The sequence below is a fragment of the Colossoma macropomum genome, unplaced genomic scaffold (genome assembly GCF_904425465.1).
Source record: "Colossoma macropomum unplaced genomic scaffold, Colossoma_macropomum, whole genome shotgun sequence".
In the NCBI taxonomy this organism is placed as follows: domain Eukaryota; kingdom Metazoa; phylum Chordata; class Actinopteri; order Characiformes; family Serrasalmidae; genus Colossoma; species Colossoma macropomum.
The window spans coordinates 12,469,092-12,489,922 of NW_023494809.1; the positions used below are offsets into that span (position 1 = coordinate 12,469,092).

At 37.1% G+C, this 20,831-nt stretch overlaps 2 pseudogenes; both read right to left on the reverse strand.

Moving 5' to 3' along the window:
• Positions 1-6,274: 6,274 nt before the first annotated feature.
• On the reverse strand, positions 6,275-10,526 carry LOC118799042 (annotated as a pseudogene).
• Positions 10,527-16,580: 6,054 nt separating this feature from the next.
• LOC118798836 lies at positions 16,581-20,033 on the reverse strand (annotated as a pseudogene).
• Positions 20,034-20,831: the final 798 nt, after the last annotated feature.

Sequence of the window (20,831 nt, forward strand, 5' to 3'; positions counted from 1 at the left end):
GTGAATCGCGCGCGTCGCCGCAGCGCAGGCGCACTCGGGCAGTCTCAAAACGGGTGTACTCAGCCCGCCTCAGTAGAGGCGCTGATTGTCAGTTTACATAGTTCTTCATGCTGTTTCAATGGGCGGCAAACAAGGTTTTTTTTCCCGCAAACTTAATTTGCCTGTTACTATTATTGTTTCTGTTGTTTGCTATTTTTAACATATAAATTTAGATTTTTGAAGTGCTCTTATGATCAAAATATAAAAAATGGCAATAAAATAATAATAATGATCATATTTGTAAAGCAAGATGATTAAGACATTATGTTGATTTAAAGTTGAAATTTCAACGTTGATTTATGAGTATTTTGTTAACCATTTCACAACCATTTAACATTAACAGTTGTTTCAACGTTTTTTCAGCGTTGAAACAACAACTGACATTATTTCAACCACATTTCAACGTTGAAGGTCGGTCATGTGCCAGCTGGGAAAAACATAAATCAGCAGGCACTTATAGTCTGTCTGACCTGTGAGGTACATGGGTGGATGGCCACATTCCTGGAAATCAAGGAGGGTCTCCTGTGTGGTCATCCACCCTATTTCTTCTTTTTTTTTAATTTATCAGGGGAGCAATTTAGAAAACTGGAATATTTCCAGAGGCAGTGGACGAAGAGTCTGGGGGGAAAATGGAACTCCTGCCAAATATGAACCTCCGTGGTACATCATGTAAGTATGCCATACCACATGAGCTTTGAAACTTGAAACTGAAGGGTAAAAAGTTAAAGGAGAAGAGAACAGAATTAATGCTGCTCAGGCAACTTTTTCATGTGATAACCTCTCTGCTCACACGACTGGGGGGTTTACCATGTCTTTTAACACTGACAAAATTAGTCAATACTGCATGGTTTCTTATTCTAAGATTAACAAAAAATTCCAGGAGGATAGTTTTGTTCTTAGGACTGTGGAAGTGCACAAGTATCACCTTGAATGTGTAGAAAATGATCCAGCAAGCGCTGCTTTGTATAGTGTGTATGGTACTAGCAAATTTGATGTACTAAATTACTTTAATGTCACCAAATGTCTGAAAAACTGCTTCAAAATTCTGGCATTGTTGAATCGGCCAGTCAAAAGTGGTGCCTATTCATATTGCCACCTTTCCTAATGTTTTTGGGAATGTTTTAACACCCAAGTGTCATTATTTAATACATTATCCCACATTTCTGCTAATTTATGACCCTCTTTGTGCTTTGTGGTGTATGAGGTTTGAAAGTAATTATCAGTATTTTAAGAATATTGCTAGCACATGTAGGAAGTTCTGGGAGTTTTTCTTCTCTGAAGGACTCCTAGGAGATGCCCAGCAAAAGTGTAAGCACACCATTTTCTGTCAGCAGACCTACAGAAGGCTCTCAAATTCAGTGATGCTCTCAGAAAAGTACAGCTTTAAGGGAAGGTGCTTCAGCGTGTATCTAATATGTCAGTAAATAACATTAAATATTCCCTTGGTGATGTCTTTATAATAGTAACATCACCACACGCATTATCACAAACATACAAACAAATTTAAAGCATCAAAAACACAATAACAAACACACACAAATAATCAAAAACACAAACTTCAAAACAAAAAACACAAACACACATAAAGCATAAAAACATAAAGAAACATAAACACACACATGAAGCATCAACAAAAATCAACAGTAAAACTATCTTGCAGCATACTGCACTGCAGCTCTTTATTCTTACTTACTCTTACTTATTCTCTTACTTATTACTGTAATACATTTTCAGGTGTTTTACTGAATGATCTGCTGAGAGGCTTCAGGGTTTATTAGTGTTTTTTTATGATTGCTTAAGTGTCATTTTGAAAAAGGGGCTCATTTTGTCCAAACAATACACACAGTTCACACTGCCAGACACACGAGTAGCAGAAAACCTCAGATCTTTTACAAAATAAAACACTTCCTTCAAAACAATACAGCAATTTATAAAAACCCAGTTTTGTGACCCTATGGCACCATCAAAGTTCATACAGTCTGATTCAGTTTCAATCAGTTACTCACTGCTGTGCTCAGCGTAAAACACCTTTAACATTTCTGCTTTTCTAATGATTCAGTCTGGGTCTGATTTTACTCTCAGATATTGTTGAAGTACGTGAATAACCAAACACAGCACACAAGACCAGCACTGCACACTGATGAAGCTGAGAATGAGCTTATAGTTGTGCAGATCTGGGCTGAGATTTTGCTCCGTCAGTGTCAGACTTCACAAACTGTGTGTTATTTCAAATTTTCATGTGTAAATAATCATAAAGTAAATAAAAGCAAGATTACATTTCATCTTTCATTTTTACATGAAAAGACTCACACATGCTGTCACATGAACATATCTTAGTAGGAGTCAGCTGCACACTGATGTAATCAATGATAAACACTGCTCTCTGTAGTAGGCTGCTTACGCTTTCTTTTACAGAACGCTACGTTCTAGACAGGGGTGTAAAGAGTACTGAAAATCCCTACTTAAGTACAAGTACTGTTACTGTAGTGATAATTTGCTCAGGTATGAGTAAAAGTATTAGTAAATAAAATTACTCAAGTAAGAGTTAACAAGTAGTTTATTCAAAAACTACTTAAGTGCTCAAGTTAGTAATTTTTTCTATTTCTGCTTTTATTGTCACTGAAAATATTCCTGAGCTGACTCGGCTAAATCATTGGAAATAATCTGCACAGAAAAACACTAAAGCAAAACAAAATATTATGTGAGGGGAAAAAGGTTCTGAGAGACCGATCACAGTTTGCTCTGCTAGTGCACATGTACACATCTTTCTGTGAACTGTGTAAGGAACAAGGTTTACATTAAACTGCATGCATTTCATGGTTAGATGAATATATAAGACTTCCTAGTTTATCTGTTTCCAATGAAGTATTTTAGAATCCCTGTGCAGACGTTGTTACTGTTGAATTAAGTTCATTTAATAGAAAAAAAACTGAGTCAAAATTATAAGTAGATTGCTTAATTAATAATGTAATTTTGAGGAGTCCTGTTGCCCATCAGCTTCCTGGACTCTAGCTTACGTTAATAGATATGAACCTCTACAGACAGTAAACACATTCACAGCCTTCAAACTGTATATATTCACTGATATCTGTTTAAAACATTTCTGCCATTAAAACCAGCAGCAACATCAGCAATTTACCCCGATTTGATTTTTCACTGTAATATATTTCACTAGTAATCATGCTGAGTCTTACATTATTACTGCATTAGACAGTTAAACATCTGAACAGCTTCTCACAGTTAAAGACACACCAAGGCAGAGAGAGAGAGAGGCAGAGACAGAGAAAGAAAGGGAGGGAGGTGGAGAGAGAAAGAAAGAGAGAGAAGAAGAAGAGATAGGTAGAGTTCTGTGAAGAACTGACTGAACAAAGTCTCTGATGATGCAGTATTATCTGTAGGTGAGATCGAGGAGTATTTTTTAGCCTTGTGTTTTTAGGTCAGTGAAAGTTCAGACATGATAACTGTACAGTTTTTTCACAGTCAGACCGAATGATGATCTGAATATTATAGCTCTCTGTTTAAACTCTGTCTGAGTGATGCCCTGGTGTCTCTGAGGTCTCTTTATTCATGTGAGGTGAGCTCTGATTGGTCTGTATACAGCATGCGCACAAACTTCATAGTCCACCCACAGTCTGATCAGATCAGGCCAGTCAGCTTAAAGAACGACAGCGTGACAGAATCACTGTCCAGAGTTTATGAAGAACCTGTATTAGACTAGATTTCTTGTATCACAGCCGTACACAACCATTTATCTCCAAAACAGCAAATAAACTAGGCTGTAGTTTAAACAGGTAAAGTGTAGGCTATGGGCGACACACACGCATTTTTTAAGCTGCTTATCCTTTTGGGTTGCAGGGGGTACTGGAGACTATCCCAGCAGTCACTGGCCGGAAGGCAGGATACACCCTGGACAGGACGGCTATGAGTGACGCCTGTTAACTAAAGTAGTTGACAGGCATTTGTAATAAAATAAATGAAACAGATTTCAAGTTTAATAAAAAGGCACATTATAAAAGAAAGAAGAAAACAGTCAACATGGTACCTGTTTAGCTTGGATCAGCTAGCTTGACAAATGTTGCTTCAGGCTGGAGAAAATTAATATAGATGACCGTCTGGACCAAAGTACAGCTGGTCCAGTACAGTGGATGTATTTAATGGCTTTTTCACATTGGTTATGGAGAAACAACAGTAAGCAAAGAAATATATACATAATTTGGTATAAATCCTGGTATTGATAATATTATGTTTTCCACAGAAGCCCACATAGGCTATGAACCACAGGCGGAAGTGGCTGCTGCAATGTTCCTCAACTGTTTTGGCCAATAACAGAGCACCGAAGGTTGGTGTCCATCAGTGAAATAGACATAGTGAGTGATTTTGAGTTGAATGATGTTGCACTGTATATTTAAGAGGACCACTTTTAAGCATTTCAGATGGATCCATAATACCAGCACCTTATTAAAGATAATTTCCACTGTTTTTTTTCATATTTTCAGCATAATTTAGTTGTTGAGATGTAAACAGTCATTCTTAATGTTTTGATGTGATGTGGTGTGATATGGTTTTGATGTGACTTGAATTGTTTTACAGTAGTTTTGATAGGAATCAGGGGTTGTGATGTCTACATCGCAAACATAGCCATTTTATTTGCTATCCAAAATGAACCTGTACATGTTGTAAACATATATATTGTGGATAACAGTAAAATGGTGGTCAATATGAAAAAGAAACATTTTTGGGTACTACTTTTCTTTACAACACCCTGCATGTGCCTCTTTGCCTTGCAGATATTTTGAAAATACTTTTAAGCCAATTCATTTCCTGCAAAAGCTTTCCTGAAGCAATATCAAGGATCAGGCAATGTATTCATAACTCTTTTATATAACGGCTTCCTATTAGGTAGCCTTTAGAGGCATTAAGCACTTTGGACGTCTGGTTTCTATCATCACCACTGTGAACAATTCTGATTCAATTAGAGAAAGATGCATTTCACAGTAAACCACTCTGAATTGGCTTTGTTTACATCAATGAGCTTTGCAGAATTATTGAAAAATTGGTGAAATTCCTGTTTAAAGTGTGCAAGACACGCAACATTTGAATGATTGGACAATGGAGCATTGGCTGATGCTCACAAGGACAAACCTCAGATAGTCAAATGATCGAAGTTCCATCATGTAAACTTTATTAACAGTGTAGCTTGAAGCCTGTACTACATGTCCTACAGTGGCCTAGTTAAAGCACTGATCTGTAAAAAGACTGATACATACTTACCAAATGGGTTTAAAGTACATATTGCTGCAAAAAGTGGTCCTTCATGTCACATTAAAATGAGTCATTTAGAGTTTGAAATAGGATTTAATTCAATATAGATAGTAGATTCACTACAGTCTAAAACAAAAGGCCTGAAATGCAATTTATTAAAATAGAAAATAAAAGACAGAAAATGAAGGTTTTTTTTCTTCATAAAAGTCTTTCTTCAGGTTTCTCTTCCATGTTAACAAAACATGCCACAATATTATTAAGCCATGCAGAAGTGGAATAGAAAACAGGACAGAAGATAGTAGAAGTATTTAAAAGGAAACAACGACAATGTATGAATAACTTATTAGTTGAATTATATGTCATTGTTAATATCTGCTTTGTACAGGTCAGAGCTGTACAGAATGGACTTTTCCTTATGGTACTTTCAGTTGTAGACTTTATTTGTGCAGCTCTGCACAGCCATCTAATGGACAGTATTAGAGGAATACAGACATCCTGAGGGAGCAAAGAGAGAGCGAAGTCAGTTATACTCTCTTAGGCTCCGTACTTTACATTTTATTTTCAAATGGGAAATCCACTGATTTTTCCACATTTTTGCAAAATTCAATCATTAAGATGTGAACAAAGCCATTCAGAGTGGTTTTAAAGATTTTATTTAGAGGTGGCTGTTTTTGAATTGTTTCTGCTGACTTTTTCGGTTTTTGGTTTTAGGTTATGTCTGTGTCTTGTTCAGAGTACAGAGGGGGGGCGGGTAGTTACATGTCTTTTTAATGATCGTTTACCACAGTCATCTATTTCTTTCTAGGTAAATGGTACAGATTTGTTTGGGTTTTACAGAGTAACTTAAAAGTACAGTGATGAATGGTGAGATTATTTTTTCCATCAAAGTGAAGCAATCCCATTAGACTTTCAGAGATGTAATCAGCCATTTGTAATGAATTACTTTTTTGAGTAACTACTCTCATCACCTGGATTAATGGGTTGGATGCATTTGGTTCGGTTTCTGAAAAATGTTTGCAGTCACTAAATTGCCAGCAATAAGACTGGACACCCCTGATCAATAGTAGTGGCCTAAGTCATGCTGACCAGCTATGTCCTGTAGTACTTCGGAAGCCTCATCCTCACTGAGGGTACAGTCTGGCTCCCTCAGGAGATTCGGTTTAGTGACCTCACATACGCTCACACTTCTATACAGTTGCTTCTGATCCACATCCAGAACCCAGCCTGGCTCCATGTAAAAGGCTACAGCCACATGATCCCACACATAATACTCCTCACTGCTAAGTGTCTTCACATACACTCTGGACTTCTCTTTGTCCACTACTAGTCTGTAGCGGTGGATTTCTGATGGAGCCTGACAGCTCCATGACATCTTGCCTTGGAAGTACCCACACACTCTATTATAACGATGGGGCAGGTGTGGGTATTGGCGGTAGTCCTCAATGTGCTGTGGATGCACCAACACAGAGTACATGATTTCTGCCTTGTAGATCTTGGTGTCTAACACACGAAGAACTGGAGCAGATCTGTCACAGAACTGTCTGACAGAGACAGGAGCTTTCTTAGACAAAAGGTGAATTGGAAGTTGCCGTAGTGAGACTTGCTCTGGAATGCTGGCGAGGTGGTGAACTTCTCCAGGAAAGGCTGCTGGTTAGAGGCCTGGACCTTTGGAAATAACTTCTTTAGGAATCGCTTCTCAGCAACAGCAATGTCATCCTTGGACACTGATAGATGGTGTGTTATCCGGAAGCCACCATCATTAAAGATACCGCGAAGGCCACTTTCCCCAGTCACATGGCACACTTTGGAGACACGGAAGACCACGTTGTTTGGGGGGAATATTCTTCTCCTTCAGGTAGCGATTGTCTAAGTAGGGGTCCTTTTTCAGCTCCGGTAAACTCACATGCTCACCTTCACAGCATATTTTTACATGGCCTCTGGAGTTTTTACGCTCTGTCCACTCTCTAAAAAGGAAGCAAAACATTGTACTTTAACTTTGCAGTAGATTATCCATATATCTGCATTAGGGGTGGAAATCTGTTCTTAAATCTCAAATTTAACCACAATGTTGAGCTTCTGAATTTGGGATTTTTACATTGGAAAATGTTATTATATTATACTCACTTTAAAATTCCAAAATCAATGCTGTTGAATCACCATTCATATATCAAAGATATATTTTAATTCCCAGCTTATCAGCCTTAAATGGTGACTGAAAAGTCATTATTCCCTTACCATTTAGTTTCATGTATATTGTGGAACAATAATAAAAAAATAAATAAATTAACAGAATAAATACTGTGTCAATAGTAAAAAAAAGCCCACATAAATTGGCTGCTTATTTTTGTATGGGAAGCTGTCGATGGCTCATTTGCATGCACATATTTCAGTGCATCAGTTCATCACAGTTTTTCATTAGAAAATGAAGGTATTGTTACAAACATTACAATGAATCTGAATATCAGCGCGATCCAAAAAAAACAAGTATCTCCATTTTTGTTGTTTTTAATTTTTTGACATAATTTGAGAAAATCAGCTGCAGTTTATATTGTGTGTAAATTTAATAATGAAAGGAGCAATAGAAATGCTCCAAAATCGCTAGGAATAAAATCTCTTTACGTTAACTTACATTAAATGTAAAGAACGTTTTCGCCCTCTCCTGCAAAGTTGCCATTTTTGAGATACTTGTTTTTCTTTGGACAGTGATGATATCAGTGCTGTGTTATAGAAAAAATTAACTTGTTTAATTTCAGTACAGATGTTGTCACTAATGTAATAGAATAAAATTATACTCAAAAAACAAATTAGTAACTAAATGTTAATAAGTAAAATGTAAATGGATAATAAGCTAAATAATAAGTTACTTTTCTCACCAATATTCTCGAGTAGAAGTATTAACATTTAAAAGTACTTAGGATATAACATTAAAATCCATCACATTTTACATTAGTACATGTAACTGAGTAAATAACTAGTCACTACTCACCTCCGGGGCTTAAGTGCAACATTCAACAATATTAACTGTGATATTTAAATTGAAATATCAGTATCAATAATTCAATATAAATTAGGAGTATTTGGAACATAAATGAGTGCCATATGATGTCCCTATGGCTCCGTTATGGGTCCTTTACTGTTGGTCTTTTGTTTACATTCCATAAGACATGCAAAACACAATGTTGGCTGTCACTTTTGTAGTGATTATATACAGTTATATGTCTTATAACAGCCAAATACAGTGATGGGATATACAAAATGAAAGATTGTGTCAAAGACATAAAAGTCTGGAACACCAGAAACTTCCTCCTTCAAAAGTCTTATAAAATGAAAATATTGCTGTTGGGCTTTAAGTCTACTTGTAATAAAACTGCAAATGTTATCCTTAATGTATTTTCTGTGTATCCAAAAGCAACATATAAGAACACTGGTGCTCTGTCTGTATCTTTAGCAGGAAAAGAAAGCCACTACATGTTACCGCACTCTCATTCAATTTATAATTTGCAGCACTAGCTCCAGTATGTCATGCTGTTCTAAGTATTATAACTCATTCAGACCACTTCCCTTAGCTGAGACAGGCTTACTGAAAATCTCTAAGACTGCTTGTTACTTAGTTGGTGGAAGATGTATTTCTTACGTAACTCATTGATACATAAATCAACACACAAATCAAACTGTGTCCTCAGTTTTTATCAAAACACAATTTTGTGCACTGTAGAAATATTTTTGATAACTTGAACTTGATTGCAGGGGCGCAAATTTTATCTGAAAATGGGGAGGTGGAGGGGTGGTGGGGGGTGTGGTACACTAAAGATTACACAGAGCAATTCAAACGTGAAACTTGCAGTTAGTGTTACTGTAGTGTTGTATATCTAATAGCTTGCCAATCAATAAAAAAAAGCGAACCCAAACAAAATCATTAACTGGAATAATGTCACGTATTTCATACATGTTGCACGTATCAGTTTCTTACTCTTTACAGTGGCGGGTTTTGTACCACTGTTTGTCTGATCTGTGTATTGTGATAAATAATAAATATATGACAAGTCCCCCTCACCCCACCCCTTATTTTGCGCCAGTGCCTGGCTGCCTTAAAATTGAGATTTTATATTATATTTATTATAGAATTTTATTTATTATATTATATTTATTTTATAATGTAGCACATTAATTTTTGCACTGTCATTAGAAGATCACATGATTTAAAACGGAATTTCACTGACAGAACCAGAATTACTTCCTCAATATTCAACCCATGTTTATGTCCTTTCCACCAATTTTTCAAAATTTCTGCATTGAGATGAGTCATTCAGAGTGGTTTGGTGTGAAATATTTCGTTGTAGAGAAACATATCGAGTCAGAATTAATCACAGTGGTGGTGATAAGAACACAGCAGTTTTACAAAAATATTTTGGCCTAAAACATATTCTCTTAAATACATTCATGGCAGAAAGGTATATGCAGGACGTCATATAGCCCACAAAGAAAATATATATTTTTTCAGATTTAGCACTATTTTACCATCATCAACATCACATCTCAAAACTCAGAAGATGTTTTGTTTACTGGTGGTTTTGGAAAGTTAATAAAATGTCTACATTTCTACAACTATTTCTCATTAAACCACTATAAATGACTTTATTTACACCTCAGTGACTGAAATATGCAGAAATGTATACAAATTGGTGGAATTCCAATAAATGTTTATTACAGTGTAATTTGCTGTTTACCTGTGTAAAGCTTTTTAAGATTTTAAAACTAAACTGAAACATGCAATAAAAGTAAAGAAAAAAAATGAGAGCAGACCAAGGTTCTCTGAAATCCTCTAAAAACTGAAAACAGCCTGTAACAACCAAAACACCTAAAAACTGACCTAAAAACTGAAACCAGTCTGTAACAACCTAAGCACCTAAAAACTGACCTAAAAACTGAAAACAGCCTGTAAAAACCGGAAATGAGACATCAAGAATTCCCTTTCAAAATGTCATAAGGAAATTTGACTATACCAGGACAAACTAACTTGAATTTAGGTGGGAAAATTATGGACACTACCTAGCTAAGTTATAAATGTTTGTCCAGTAAATGTTTGTAATTAGTCTGTATGTGTTATCATGTAGGTTTAGATTTTGTTTACCTCTTTGCAGCCATGTTCCTCGCTTATTTCCTGAGAAAAGTGGTCTCTGTAAAATAATAAGTCAGTGGAAATACCCTGACAAAGACAAGAGAACTAATTCGTATGAGTATGTGTGTGTGTGTCTGTCTGTCTGTCTGTCTGTATGTGTGAGCTAAATGCACAAAAGGAAGAGTAGTTGCGTGCGCCTTGCTCGAGACCTGCTTTCCCGCCTTTGGGTATTGACGTACTGTGTTTCACAATCAGAGGCAGGACTGGAACATACATGCATGCACACAAATCTGTACTGCTGATTTCAGGGGGTATTTCCACTGACTTCTGAAACCAAACCCTAAGCTGAGGTGGGCGGCAACTAATTCCATTTTCTCAGCTTCGTATAATGATAAAGGGTGATTTTCCTAAATATCTGCATAATAAAATCATTCAGGAGCAACGTCATTCAGAGCGGTTCAGAATTGTTACCAGCAGTGGTGGTGATAAGAACCAGGTGTCTGAAGAGTTAAAGAAAGCAAGAACTATTACATGAAATGTTTACAAATTAACTGCCTGATGTCTGAGACCTGCAGGGCGGAGAGCCCTGCTGACAAACACAGCAAAGCATACAGTACATGCTGATCTAAGCTGGTTTCATGTTGGTTTAGCTGGCCACGCATACAAAACACAACATATGCTGGTTTTGCTGGTGGCCAGGCATGCTGGTCTGTGCTGCTTTTCTAAGAGGGAGGTAGGGTAACTTGGAGGAAGATGTCTGCCTGCTAAACTTTCTCTTCTGATGAAATGATGGGGCCACATCTAACACGGACACATTTACTAAATGCCTATGGTCTAATTTAGTCTGAAATCACTGCATTCCTATGATATTTTGCTCTGAAAAAAGCACAGCAGGATTTATTTTCTCTTGAAGTGAAAGTTAGAACTTTGGAGTAAGAAGTGCCCCCAGATATGGAGCAAAAGGTCTGCTTTAGCATGTTGCTACAAATATTCAGTGTTCAGTTCTTCACTGGAGTTTCACTGACTAGCTAGCATTAGCATTACATGCTAGCTATAGCAATTGTTAGCTACAGTTAGCCAACATTTTTCTTATTTTATTTTTGATCTGCATTATATGTATATAAGGTGCTATACCAACAATGATATTATGATGATGGTGATTATTATTAATAATTTTACTGCAGTTTGTTGCACCTTGAATTGTCTGTTCCAGTTCATTTCCTCTAACTGTGTGTAGGTTTATTCATCATCATCCTGTCCTGCTGAACTCGTGCTCATATATGGTTTAGTTTTACAGTAAATGGAATACATTCTCCCCCATTTCCCTTAAGTACGGCTCATCAATACCCTTTTGTCAGATACCTCTACTTTTACCATTATCAACTGGTAAGTCTCTCTATAATGCACTATTTTATGTTACTCTGAATGACTTTGTTTACATCTCCATGATGTCATAATGCAGATATTTTAAAAACTAGTGGAATTCCTCATTAATTTTAGCCATTATTTGACTTTTTTTTGAGTGTTTTAAAAAAATGGTAGTACTCTATTATGTCAATAAACAAAAAAGATATACAGTAATACTATAGAAAAAAAATCAATAAAATAAGATAAAATGTGCCATAACCTTTGCAAAGGACACATTTTAGATGATAAAAAAAAAATCATCATTTATAGGGTACCTGGGAGGTGGCTGACCCAAACCCTAACCCCTAAAATTCAACCATGTGAAAATAACACGACATTTTTTTGTATTCTTTCCAATGTCTCTTTGTTTTTTAAGTAACGTTGAAAGATTTATAAGCTAGAATTGTTGCTTCTGAAATAGACACCACTGAAACATTTGGTTTTTCATTTCAAGTTTTGGTAGCATTATGATTGGTTTGGTAGTGACAAAATAATTTGTTTTAATGAAGATAAACATAACTCGGGCATATGGTCACTCAAATTCCAAGTCTGTTAAAAGACTGAAACATGTTTTCAAGTCTTTTAACCAATTCAGCAAAAGGAATCATATAGCTTCTATACATCTATACAACTTTTATAACTTCAATATAGGTACAGTTTGCCATTTCTGTTGGATTATAGTCATGGTTTTCCACCCCTCCACACACTTTTTATCAGGAAACTGGCTCCTGAGGAAAGAATTTATTCCAAGGACACATTATAACCACACACACACACACACACACACACACACACACACACACACACACACACACACACAAACACACAGACACACACGAACACACATTGGAACTGTAGACGTGCTTGAAGGCCTGGGCATGATGTGAAAGCTCTTGAGCAGTTAACTGTATCATACTGCCTATTCAGTATATTGTGACGGTATTGTGAAGGTGTCAAAGTTGTCCGACTACCTTTCAAAATGCTTTTCAAACCACTTTCACAACACTGGCCCAGTCAAGATTACCTTGGTGGATCTAACAGTTCACAAATGTTGTATATCAGAGTTTATTTTCTGGTATGCAAATGATGCACATTTGACACAGTGGCTCTATAATAGATTTCATATCATGGCTTCCAGTACAACTAGCATATGCCCAAACATTAGAGTCCAAAAATATAACTAATAAATTATATATTATAGGGAAATTCCTATATAATTCAATTGAGATGTAAACAAAGTCATTTAGATAGGTTTGATGTGAAATTCTGCATTCTGATTCTCTTTCTTTACAATGGTGGTGATAGGAACCAGAGGTTGCAATGTCCACAATGAAAAATCTGTAATATGAAACTTTTTTGGGTACTCTTTTGCTCAGTTTCTTATCTAAAAACTGTTGTAAAACAGTGTCTCAGGCGTCAGGCAATATATTCATGATCATTCAGTGTAATAGCATTCTCTGAGGTAGCTATAGAGGCATTAAACTCTTTACAGCTTTTATAAATGATGTATTTGTTTATGCTATATGATACACTTTGCATGTATTCCAATTAATTCATTGTACCAACAGTGTATTTTCCACCCCAAGACTTTCTTTTCTAAATTATGAGGCAACTTTGTTTTACGTTATTTATTTAACTTTATAGTTATTACATTCTTTCCTTAATTTGCAAAATGTGTCACCTAACCACAGACCAACATTAATTATAAGCTTCAGTCTAAGATGTAATTCTGTTTGGTGTGAAATGGTCGTTTGATTTAATACTGTCTGACACCAGAAATCGAAACTTTGAGGCACGCCTAACCTCAACAGAAACATGCCCACAGTAAGAAAGAGACAATGGATGTCTCCATTCAATTATACACCCACCAGCCTCTTCATTAAGTGCACCTACCTTGTATCTGCATTCTTTGTCTTTTTTTTATCAAGTCCATGTATCAGGTGCCATATAGGTGCACAACATGCACATAAACCATATAGGACAATATGCACTAACATGCCACCACCACGCCAGTGCCACAGTGCTGAGAAATTACACCTGAAACCAGATCACCAGGGCTAAAGAAGGCTAACTAAGTACGTAGAGCAGGGCTGTACAATCTTATCTGCAAAGGGCCAGTGTGGCTGCGGGTTTTCATTCCAACAAAGCAGGAGCTCACATGATCAGTCATTTGAAGTCTGACCAATTGATTACACAAGTAGAGTCAGGTGTACTCCTGCTTGTCTGGACTGAAAACCTGCAGCCACACCAGCCCTTTGCGAATAAGATTGGACACCCCTGGTGTAGGGGACCAGATGGACTACAGTCTGTAATTGTAGAATTACATGGTGCACCAAGATGATAAATGGAGCTGATAAAATATACAAAGCTGCTTTTAGCAGGGCTCCATAGTTCAGTGGTTAGAGCACTGTTCTTGTAAACCTCATTGGGGCCTGCCAATGTGATTTTGGGGATAATATTCGATAGTAATATTCGATCAATCTCGAACTTATAAGGCCAGTTTCCCTGACCCGGATTAACCCTAGGATTTCCAATGATGAAAAAAATAGTAAAGCTAATTAATCTATTAATTTAGGCCCTCGAAACTAGCCCATGACCTGTGAGGCAGTAGAACAAGAAGCAGAACCTTATTGTCATAAAGAGTTCATTTTAAAACAGGGATGCACCAATATGGGAATTGTGGGGCCATGCTGATATCTGATATTTTTCACAATAGTTATACACAGATGCTAATATATAAGCTTTTTATAAAATAATGAAATATTATACCCTGATAATGTCTTTTAAGTAAGCATCACATTCCATAATGTGGTTATTTCCCCTTGAGGCCCTACCTGCCAAAATGTCTGTACATGGGCTTTGACTACATCCCTATTGAGATCTTTAGCAGACAAATACAGCAAAGACACAACTTGTAGTACTGATTCATATTGTTTTATTTTCCAGTCTTCAAACAAAGCTTAAAGTATTGTACAGTTCTCCACTATTAAAAGAGACACAGCTTTAGCACAAGATGTGGTGCTTTATTCTCAGCTGTTGGCCGCAGCTATGCCGTACATAAGCAGAGCTTTCGCTTTACTAATAGCTCATTCACTACTCAGCTCATGTATGACTCTCTCAGCCTTAGCAAAATAACCCAGTGAATAAATGCTACAGAACATATATCCCTAAATCAACATGTAAATATTTCCTGAACAAGCTACAGTATTGTTTTTCTTACAGGATTATTTCATATGGTTGAAAAAATTGAGTAAAAAAAGACAATTCTAGAAAACAACACAAACACTGATTTGAAATTTTTATAAGCTGGTAATCGTAATTGGCATAATACATTGCAAGCACACTTTTGCAACCCGTCTTTGCTCAGTTGAGGCTTTGCTCCCTGACAGCTTTCCTGGTCAAACTTGAAGATTGTACCTTGTGAGACATGAATGCCACTGTCATGTGGTCCCACACATAGAACACCTGCTTCTTCTTAAGAACACAGCACACCTGTATTTCTTCACCTTGCATAAGCCAAAAGGCATGTGTTTTGCTCATGCCCTCTGGTCTCCACAAAATCTTCTCTTCCTGGAACTCACACACACCAGTGCGTCCTACAGAAGTGGGTATCTCTTGAATTCTCTGTTGGCGCCTGGACCATGGACCACTGTGGCATTCATGACCTCCTGCTTGTAGACAACTGTCTCATAGATGCGCATCTGAGGTGCTTGCCCCATGCACAACTGGGTGCTGTAGCTGGCCAGCAGTTCCCTCATGGAGAAGGTGAAATTAAAGTTCCCAACCTAGAGGACTTCCTGAAGGCTGGTGAGGAGGTGAACTTGTGTAGGAACGGTTTACAGTTATAATCTTTATCATCACCATGGAAACGCCTCTCAGCATCTGCAATGTCACCCTCTGACTCAGACTCTGGGTGGAGGTGATGTCATCTCCTGGTTTCTTAAATCCACCATCATTCAGGATGGGTGAATGCATGCATCACTCATTTGTCTCTTATAGAGCAATATTAATTCTATGTTCTAAATTTCCTCTATATAGATTATCTGTGCTAGTCCTTGTGTGTAATATGTGCATGTAATTGTGCAACTTTGTGAGCATGAGCAGTGCAGTGAGAGTGTGGGAAGTGCTGCAAATTCAAAGATCCATCTATAAAAGCGTTACATAAAAAGAACAAAAAATCTGCGAAAGCACCTGTGAATATAAATCTGAAGGATGAAGATTTATAAAAAGAGCTGAAGAAGAGAAAGATCCCACCTCACCTATCCCACCTCACCAAAATAGGCCAGACCCAATTTTATATTTTATTCTAAAAGGGGAATTCCACAGATTTTTTTTTCCGATTTCTGCATAGTTCATTCATTAAGATGTAAACAAAGTCATTCAGAGTGGTTTGATATAAAATGCTTCACTGTGGAGAAACTTATCGAGTCAGAACTATTCACAGTGTTGGTTATAAGAACCACCTGAAGAGACATCTGAAGAGTTTAACACCTGTAAAAGTTCCCTCACAGGAAATTGTTGTTACAAATACGCCGTCTTGCGTCTGAGACATTGTTTTACAATTCTTTTGGCCTAAATGACAGAGGGGTACATACAGGATGTAGAATGGAAAAACAGTCCCCAAAGAAAACATATGTTTTTGAATTTACCACTGTTTTACCCTCATCAACATTACATATAAAAACTCTGAGGATACGTGTAGGTTCACTGGTGGTTTGGACTGTAAATAAAATGGCTATATTTGTGTTGCAGACATGGCAACCCCTGGATCCCATCACCACAACTGTAAAGAGCCGGTAAGTTTCTCTACAATTTCACGTCAAACCACTCTGAATGACTTCGTTTACATGTCAACCACTGAACTACGGGGGGATTTTGAAAAATCTGTGGATTATGTTTCTTTTGACCAGGTTTTCGAATAGCATAACGCCTTTGTCTTGTTCAGAGAAACGTCAGGGATAGTGACATGCCTTTAAATGATTGTTTACCTCAATTGGCTATTTCTTTCTAAATAAAGTATCAGAAGTATCCATTTGTAATGGATTACTTTTTAAGTAACTACCCTGGTCTCATCGCCTGGATTACATGGGTTGGAAGTGTTTGGTTGGGATTCTAAAAAATGTTTGCAGTCACCAAATTGCCAGGAATAGGATTTTAACACCCCTGATCAATAGTAGTATCAGAGGCTTAAACCATACTCTAGAGCCATGTTTTCTAATATTTCATAAGCTTCATACTCATCAAGGCCATAGTCTGGCTCCCTCAGGAGATTCCATTCAGGGACCTCACATATCCTAACGCTTCTGTAGAGTCGCTCCCGATCCACATCCAGAATCCAGTCTGGCTCCATGTGGAAGGCTACAGCCACATGATCCCACACATAATACTCCTCACCCTTAAGTGACCTGGCGTGCACTGTGGACTCCTCTTTGTCCACCACTAGCCTGTGGCCATGACTTTCTGACGGGGCCTGACAGCGCCATGACATGTTGCCCTGGAAGTACCCACAAACATCGTCATCACCACAGGGCAGGCGTGGGTATTGGCTATAGCGCTTAATGTGCCGTGGATGCACCAACACAGAGTACATAATTTCTGTTTTGTAGATCTTGGTGTCCAACACACGAAGAACTGGAGCAGAATTGTAACAAAATTGCCTGGCATACAGAGACAGGAGCTCTTTTAGAGGAAAGACAAAGCGGAAGTTGCCGTAGCGAGACTCGCTCTGGAATGCCGGTGAGGTGGTGAACTTCTCCAGGAAAGGCTGCTGGTTATGGCCCTGGCCGTCTGGGAATAACTCCTCTAGAAATTTTCCTCAGCATCAGCAATGTCTTCCTCAGTCACTGATAGACTCCACCACAGGAAGTCATTTTCATATTCATCATGGTATGGAATCTGGAAGCCGCCATCATCAAAGATACCCTGAATGCCACTCTTCCCAGTCACATGGCACACTTCAGATACACGGAAGAGCACGGATTTTGGATAAGGCGGGATGTTTTTCTTCCTCAGGTAGTGAGTGTCCACTCCAGGGTCGGCTTTTAGCTCCAATAAACTCACATGCTCAACCTCACAGCACGTTACATCATGGCCTCTGGAGTTTTTGTATACTGTCCACTTTCTGAAAAGGAAGGAACTTATTGTATGTTAACTTATCATGCAATCTGTTAGATTATCCACTAAAAATAAAAATAAATCTTAAATAAAAAGCTTAGATTCCTCACCAATGTACTTGAGAAGTAAAAAATATTAAGAAGTGAACATACTCAGGAAATAACATTGCAAATCCATCAATTTTGCTTGTATCTGAGCAAATTTAACAAGTAACCCACTTCTAGGGCTTAAGTGCAACAATTGATACTACTGACTGTAATATTTAAATTATTGCTTATAATAGTATAAGTTTTATTCTGTAATTGAATTGATATAATAACAACAACATATGTACAGATGAGGGGTGTTCAGAACATAAATAAGTGCAATATGGTGTTCCTCAAGACTCTGTTTTTGGCCCCTTACTGTTCTTCTTTTACAGTCATATGCAAAAGTTTGTAAACCCTAGTCAAATTGCATGTTTTCCTTAAATGAAAATGAGTTAGCACATTCTCTACAGGGAACACACTTAAAATGGCACTTTCCTTCAAGTTTTAATACAAGATTTCTGTTTACTTGCTGAATTTGACACACTGAAAAAAAAAACTAATAAAATATAACAACAAACGTGACAATACCTTTTGCACAGGCAACATTTTATATTTGAATGCAGTGTACATTAATATGTGCAGTGTGTTCTCTGTAGAGGATATGTTTCTATTTTCACTTAGAAAATCAACAAAACATGTAATTTAGCTCAATTTTGCACACAACTATATATACAGCCCCATAATGCAGAACACAACATTGGCTATGACTTTTACACTAGTAATATACAGTCTATATGTACCACCTCAGTTAGACACAGTGACATAGATATACACAATGAAAGACTTGCTCTGTTAAAAATTTCACTGTACAATTACAGCAAATTACTGGCTACTAGTTGCATTACTTTCACAGTAATTTGCAGTACTATATTAACAGTAAATTACAGTAAAATACTATGACTACACAGTCACTTGGACCACAAGATTCCTGTGATTTAGCCATATTCTGCAGTACACTTACAGTAATACGCTGTAATTAAAATAATCTCTTGGTATTTTTACATAACAATTGTAAAAAGCAGGTTTTGTTCTATTGTTTGTCACTGAAGTACTTTGGATTAAATGATTTGTCTCATCCGCATGTGATACAAACCAGACAAAGTGTTTAATGCCTCTAAAAGTTCCCTCACAGAAAGTTATTACACTAAGCAGTTATTAAAATGCTTCATGTCTGGGAGGTTATTTTATACTAGTTTTGTGATGAGCTTTATTTTTTTACTTTTTAAAATCCATAAACAGCGGAGAGCTACATGCAGGACGCTGTGAGGCAAAATATAGTACCCAAAGGAAACTTACCTTTTCAGTTTTACCTTGATTTTACCATCACCAGTATTATCTAAAAACTGGTAGATTTGGAGAGTAAATGAAATGGCTATATTTGTGCTGGTTCCCATCACCAAAACTGTAAAGAGATCTGATTCGGCAAGTTTCTCTACAATGAACCATTTCACTCTGTCTTTGTTTACATATCCACCACTGAATTATACAGAAAATCAGTGGAATTCCAATAAATGCTTGTTACAGTATAACTGTGCTGCTTTTATTACTTTGGACAACTGCTATTTTTTTGAGTAAAGTTCTTTGAGATTTTAAAACTAAACTGACACATGCTATAAAAGTAAAGACACATTAATAAACGAATGCTTTAAAAAAGTGTTGCAAAGGAAATAGAGCAGACCGAGGCTTTCTGAAAACCTCAGTGAGCTAAAAACTGAAAACAGCCTGTAACAACCGGAAATTAGAGAGCAAGAATTCTCTTTCAAAATATGTCATAAGGCAATATGACTACACCTGAATAAACTAGCTTAGCTTAGCACTACTAAGCTTAGTTGTAAATGTTTGTATTTAGTCTATATGTGTCATCACATGAGTTTAGATTTTGTTTGTTTACCTGTTCACAGCCATGTTTTCTTGCTTGCTTGTTTCCTGAGAGAAGCGGTCTCTGTATAAGTCAGTGGAAATACCCCAACAAGGGAAAGAGCCCTAGGTTATATTAGCATGTGTGTGTCTGTTTGTCCGTCTGTATGCGAGTTGAATGACTCTCTCGAGAGGGGCGTTGACATTACTGTATTTTCTGATCAGAGGCAGAACTCTTACACACACACACACACACACACACACACACACACACACACACACACAAACCCTAAGCTGAGGTGGGTGGCAATAAATACATAAATAAAGGTAAACACATCCTCTACAGAGAACACAGTTAAATATGGTGTTTTTCTTCAATTTTTATGTACATTTTCTATTTTTTTGCTTTGCTTTCTATTTGAGTTTAAAATATTGGAAAATAAAATTACACAGACAATGTAAAATGAGCAATAGTTTTTGCACAGCTCACATTTTAGGTTTTATTTTTTTCCAATGTGTGAAAATAAACAGTAATTGGGCATTAAAATTTTCACTTCAGTCAACTTCAAAGTCAACAAAACATGTCACTTGACCAGAAGTGCCCAAACATGTGTACATTCCTGAATACAATATTTGAAGAATATTGAGTGTGTACATTATTTTAAGGAGTACAAGTCTTAACAGTCAGAGCTCCTTATAACTCTCAGTGTATCATGGTCAGGATCAGGGTCTAGTTTTTTTAGGGGGGGGTGGTGAAAAAAGGTTAGGTGTGACTAAGTCATCACTCTTGTCACCTTAATGTGAGCAATTATCAGTTGTAGCTTGTATATAGGTCAATGGCGGTGTCTCTGAAGGAGTAAGAGATCACAGATTATTTTGTCTGGGTCTACAGCAGGGTTATCAGTGTAAATGGCAGCATATATGGGAGGGAGGGGTCATCCATA